Here is a 6,849-nt window from a genome sequence, read left to right on the forward strand (position 1 = left end):
TTCAATCAGCCATGTCCTCCAATTATTGCATATGGACTTGTTTGGTCCGTTCAATGTCCTAAGCATCAACAGAAAATCATACCGTCTAGTTATGATCGATGACTTCTTGCGTTTCACGTGGGTCTTCTTCTTATCCGACAAAGCTGGGGTATCTGATCTGATTAAGTTCATCGTAATGATTGAGAACCAAACCAATAATCGGTTGAAGGCGCTTCGAACTAATAATGGAACATAATTTACGAATGCGGTTCTTGATCACTTTTGCGCAGAAAAGGGAATCGTGCGTCAATATAGTTCCGTTCCCACACCTCAACAAAACGGTGTTGCTGAACGAAGGAATCGAACATTAAAGGACGCTGCAAGGACGATGCTGTGTGACTCAAAGTTGCCAGTTTTCTTTTGGGCTCAGGCGATCCACAAGGCATGTTATGTTTAAAATCGTGTTCTGATCAACAAAGCTCAGATGAAGACTCCGTACGAAATTCTTTATGGTCACAAGCCATCTGTCAATCACTTTCGCGTATTTGGCTGCCCTTGTACCCTTCTTCACCTGGAGTCCAACCCGAAGTTCAATGCCAAAGCTGATGACTACTATTTTGTGGGGTATGCTGCTCGCACTACGTACAGGGTCTACAACAAAAGAACAAAGCAAATCGTAGAATCCTTCGATGTGCGCTGGCTGGAGGAGAATGAAACGGATGCTAGAGTGGGTCCTGATTTGCTGTTTGATTACACATCTTTGTTCAAATCATTCAATGTGTGTTCAGATGGTTTATCTGGTTCCACTTCTAGTTCGAAGAATGTACCTGAAGATGAAGACGAATAAGTTGTTTATAGACCGCCGATAGTGTCTTCTGCAATTCCTATGGTGGAGTCATCTGTTTCAATTACTTATCCAGGATCTCCAAGTTCACAACACGCTCCAGATGCTGATGCCATACCACTTACTCCTATTGAAAGAGAGTTTATTTCCGAAGACTCTTCCGTTGCTACTCAAACTTTTATGGAACTTCTCTTTCCTGAGCAAATTGCAAATGAGTTTGTGGCAGATCCTTCCAACGAGACAGATTCTTCTGAAGTGGATCATTCGGCAAATGATGGAGTTATCAACATTCACAATCTTCCCGTTTCAATCAATGACATCAGCCAGGAGATACCCTCTCGTACTCAACGCGATCATCCGATCGAAAATGTCATTGGTCAGCTGGGTGATGGTGTTAGAACAAGAAGTCAGAGTGGAGATGTTAATACATGTCTCTATTCTTGCTTTATCTCTCAAATTGAGCCAAATAATGTTGAAATGGATTTGAATGAGCCCAGCTGGGTAGAGGCTATGCACGAAGAGTTAAATCAATTTGAAAAGCTCGGGGTTTGGACGCTGGTTGAACTACCTAAGGGCAAAAAGTCTCTTGACACACGATGGGTATATCGCAATAAGCAGGATGATTCCAGAATCATAGTGCGCAATAAGGCGAGATTGGTGGTTCGTGGGTTCAGACAGATCGAGGGTCTTGACTACACTGAGGTTTATGCTCCGGTGGCTCGCTTGGAGGCTATCCATATCTTCCTTGCATACGCTTCCTACATAAACTTCACTGTTTACCAAATGGATGTTAAGACAGCTTTCTTGTATGGCAAGGTGAAGGAAGAAATCTACGTTGATCAACCCCCTGGGTTTGTTAACTCAAAGTTTCCCAATCATGTCTATAAGTTAGACAAGGCATTGTATGGGTTACATCAAGCTCCTCGAGCGTGGTATGCAACTCTCACAAAGCACTTGCTCGAACATGGATACTCTCGTGGTACTATCGATCAAACCTTATTCATCAAGCATGTGGATAATGATAAGATTCTAGTTCAGATCTATGTTGACGACATTATCTTCGGGTCTACAAGTTCGCAGCTTTGCAAAGAGTTTGAAGGCGTTATGAAAAAGAGGTTTGAGATGAGTTCGTTGGGTGAAATGACCATGTTTTTGGGGCTTCAGGTCCAACAAAAGCCAACCGGAATCTTGCTCCATCAAGCCACGTATATGGAGGATATACAAGAGAAGTTTGGGTTCTGAGACGCTAAACCTGCATTGACACCGATGGCCGAAAGACCCCTGTTGACTCCGGATACTGATGGTGAACCCGTAGATCAGACTGAATACATATCGATGATCGGATCGTTGATGTATCTAACTGCAAGTAGACCAGACATCATGTTTGCAGTTTGTCAATGCGCTCGATATCAGGCCAATCGTAAACTTTCACATTTTATTGTTGTCAAAAGAATCTTTGGGTATCTCAAAGGCAACCCAAAACTGGGTCTTTGGTATCCAAAAAATTCTGAATTTGATTTATATGCTTTTACTGACAGGAATTATGGAGGTTGTGAGCTTGACAGGAAATCAACTTCAGGAGGATGTCAATTTCTCGGTGATCGTCTGGTGTCGTGGCAGTGCAAGAAACAGCACACCGTCTCAACCTCAACAGTAGAAACGAAATATGTTGCTGCCTCTGCTTGTTGTTCTCAAGTTATATGGATCCAACATCAGCTGTTGGATTACGGTTTGAGCTATCTAGAAACCCCTATTTTGTGTGATAATGAGGCTGCAATTCAGATTGTTAAAAATCCAGTCCAACATTCGAAAACCAAGCACATTGATATCAAAATTCATTTCATCAGAGATTGTTATGAGCATTCGCTCATTCGGCTGGAACAAGTTCCCTCTGCTAACAATGTGGCGGATCTGTTCACAAAGCCGTTTAACAAAGCTCGATTCGATGTGCTTGTGAGCTTTTTGAAAATGATACGTTTTGAGGACTAATTTTTGCTTTAGGGTAGTTTAAAATTGCGCATTTTAATTTCATTCTAACCCATGCGCAAATTTAGGGGGAGAAATAAACAAAAACCAAACAAAATTTGAAAATTTAAAAAAATCCAAAAACATTAGAAAATCAGAAAATCAAAAATATGTTGCTAATAGTTCCCGTTTGTAGGTGATGTGTTGGGAAGTGAAATAATCATGTGATAACAGGCAATCTGAATCTGTGTAAGGTACCCAAGTTGAATAGTCTAAGCTCTGTGTTCGATGCGCTGGTAGGCGCGAAAGTTTTAAAATGGACTTGACTAGGATCGGATGAACTTAAGGAATTTAGAGACCTGACAAATCTTGACCTAGATAGTTCCATTTAGCTTGACAATACGACGCTTGGGTAGGTTGAGCAGAGAGATATACATGGGAATCTGCGGATACATTAAATGATCTATATCTAGAACTGTGGATTAACTTTTCCTCGATGTGCGGATTTTATCCTTAATTCCGGTATTGACGGGGCAACTGGGGAATTCCGATAAATTAGGTCTGTAGAAAGTTATTTTCTTTCTTTCTTACTGTCAGTCATATGTTACCTCCTCTGTGTGATCGAAAGATCCGACCTGGACTGCAACATATGCAACTCCATCTCTCTGCATCTTCTTCTATGCTATTCTTCCTACCTGTTAGTCATATACTGTCTCCTTTGCGTGATTAAAAATCCGACCTGGTACACAATATATGCAACCTTCTACTTCTCAAATCCCTCTAAACTCTAGTTAGTCATATGTTTCACTCTCTGCGTGATTGGAAGAGATCCGACCTGAGTGTACAACATATGCATTCTAAATCTGACTTCTTCCTTAATAATTGTCTGCTCATCTGAAGTAAGGAGTATTCTGGAAGTCCTTGATTGTTGGGGCATGTCAGGAAGCGGGAAACACGTTCTAGCACAACTAAAATTTTACATTTATAGGCTGTCTGTAGATCTTGCTGCTCAATTTAGGTGGACAACAATATCCTTGGTCGTCGTCAGCTGAATGGTCCTTAGGAAATTTATCTAGGATCACAAGATCAAAATGTCTTGTCACTTATTTGTCACAATCTTTCGTGCTTAAGTGGACCACAATACCGACGATCGACCAGACATGGACATAAAGGTAGAAATACCGATAAGCGGATTAAGGCTGTCTAATGACTTTGATCCCTATATCACAAAAATATTATTAGCTTTGGTAAATGAGAAATTAGTGTTGATTCATTTCAATTTCAATTTTAATTTTAAATTTTATTTTCTAATTTTATTTTGCTAAGAAAACCAGATTTTTTTTTTTTTTTTTTTTAATTTAGCTTAGTTTAAAAGTCTTAGATTTTATTTAATTTTATTTTATTTTTAAGTTCTTGAAATTTATCATTTTTAAAAGTCTATTGGGGTGTTGGACTTGAGTTCATTTGGGTTGCAGCCCATTTTCAAGGGGGAGTATATAAGGGGGGTTGGCTGGACTTACTTCCTCCCTTCAGTTTTTGAGTACAGCCGCACACCCGAAACGCCCCCTCTCTCTCTCTTGAACCATCAAAACTCAATTTTTCTTGAAATTAACCACTCATCTCTGTAAGTACGATCAAATCGATCCTCGTAATGGTGTTCTTGAGCTAAATCGACTATGAATCCACAGTTTATTGAAAGAAAATCGATTTTCGGCAACATTTGAGCGTGTGCGGTCACACACCCGTGTACGGCCACGGCCGCACACTCCGTGTACGGTCGCACGTTCCGTGTGCGGTCGCACGTATCGTGTATGGCTGTACATCACGTGTGCGGTCACACACCACGTGTGCGGCTGGACCTTTGTGTACGGCTGTGCACCCCAATTTGCCCTAAAAATTTGAAATTTAACCTATGAAAACTTAATCTAATCGATTTTTGGGAAAACACTTGATGATTATTGATGAATCTTTCTGTGTTTTTCTCAGCTCAATATGGCAAGACCCGAACTCGCTAAAGTTCAGAACTTAGCTATCTTCCTTGTTGATCCTCCAGAGGCTCACTTCGAGTTTCAATTCATAGTAAATGGATTAAGAAGATGCTGCCTGTTCCATACTCTCACCACCAATCCGATCATCTTTCAACAATTGGTTAAGGAATTCTGGAGAAGCGCAGTTGTGAAGAAGGAAAATAAGGGTACAAAATTTCTTGAGGCCTCTGTGCGTGGAAAGAAAGTCTTAGTTACCGAGCGGATCATTCGAGAAACTTTGCAGATCGGTGATAAGTCTGAATTCCCAATGGAGATTGATCTAGACAGGGCTCAAGAGATTTTGAACCAAATGGGCTATGAAGGAAGTTCCCCCCCCTCCCCCCCACTCGCAAGAAGCTATTACCTCCGTGCTGGAAGTATGTAGCTCATGTGTTTATGAGTTGTATCTCAGGACGGAGATCAGGAGCTAATGAAATATCTCTGGTCAACACCGGAGCGATTGCTGCTTTAGTCTCTGGAATAGACTTCAATTTCTCAAAGTTTATCTTGCATGAGATGATTTTGAACATCGAAGGAAACAAGAGGGATAAGTTCTTCATGTAACCAAGATTCCTTCAACTTATCTTCAATGTCAAGCACCCTGAAATCGAAAGAGGAGGAGAGACTATGGATCTCAAGTCTATTGGCTCAAGTGCTTTTGGTCTGATGAAGCAAAATCGACCTGGAAAGGTTAATTTTGAAGGAAAATTTCCACTGATCAAGTTTGGAATATTTTCTGAAGAGTGTGAACAGTCTGAATCCGATGCTTTTTCCAGCCCTGCGGAAACCGAGGAGATTGTTATCTCGGCCTCTGAACATGAAAACAAGGAAGGTCTTGTTTCCCCTGTCGCAATCGTGGCAGAGGAGCATGACTAACTGCGAGATGTGGAGGTTGAGAGTAACTTTGATATAGAGAGTGGTGATGGAGAAAATGATGGTGATGATGACTTTCTCAAAGACATGGACTTCTCTGGCTTTAACAATGAAGCAATCCCACTTAATCTTGATCTTGATCACGAAGACCTAGGTCCAAGTTCAGAATTCCTTGACATGTTCTTTTTCAATGACAATGAAGCTGCTCAAACAGCAACTGAGTCTAGGGTTGCTCATGACGCTCTTAAAACAATGCCTCCTACATCAGGATTGATGGTAGAATCTTCAAGCCATAGGGATGCAGTTTCAGGGATTCCTCCCTATGTTACAACTATTCCTACATCTGTACCATCTTCTAGTGATCCGACACAGACACAGACCTCTCTGCCTCCTGTGAAAAGAAGACGTCTTGATCCGAGGCAGGGAGTGCTTATTCAAGATCAAGCACCTCCAGCTCCATCCACAGTCGTCACTACAACAGTTACTACACCACCTGTAATTACCCAACAAGGCCCAAGATCTATGTACGAATCTGGAGGATCTTCAACTGTCCCAAAATACTCTCCCACAAGGCCTTCGCTAGAGGAAGCCTCAATTAGGCTAGCAAGGCACTTGGCTCAACATAGTCCAGGACCTTCCTCACGTGGAAAAGGGATATCTATCGAGGAAGGTCGTTCAGGGGATGATGATTCTGATGTGTCCTCTCTCAAAGTAGAAATTGGCATTCTAAAACATCAAAATATTGAGAAGGACATTTTACTTGGAAAGCATGATGTCAGGATCGCTGAGCTTGAAGCAGACAATGCATTGAAATCAAAACAGATTTCTGAGTTGCAAACTAATCTTGGATCCGTGACTTCTTTCTACTTCAATCTGAAAAAAAATTGTTTGAAGCCTTTGGTGACAAATTCAAATCCTTGTTTCAACAGCCTCATGATATTGTTGATCCTACCACTGCTCCTATTCAGCCTTCCGAAAACGAAATTCCTGTTGACCAACCTCCTCCAAGAACAACCAGAATTGTCGATCGATTTGAAAAAGAGCCTGTAAATGCCATTCCACGGATCAAAATCAAACATGGCCAAAGAATAGTCACTGCTGAGCAGAAGGAAGGCTTGCTTTTCTTAAAAAGTTCAAATGAGAATCGTAAAGCAGATGAAC

The sequence above is a fragment of the Lactuca virosa genome, chromosome 4 (genome assembly GCF_052849685.1).
Source record: "Lactuca virosa cultivar CGN04683 chromosome 4, Lactuca_virosa_CGN04683_v6, whole genome shotgun sequence".
In the NCBI taxonomy this organism is placed as follows: Eukaryota; Viridiplantae; Streptophyta; class Magnoliopsida; order Asterales; family Asteraceae; genus Lactuca; species Lactuca virosa.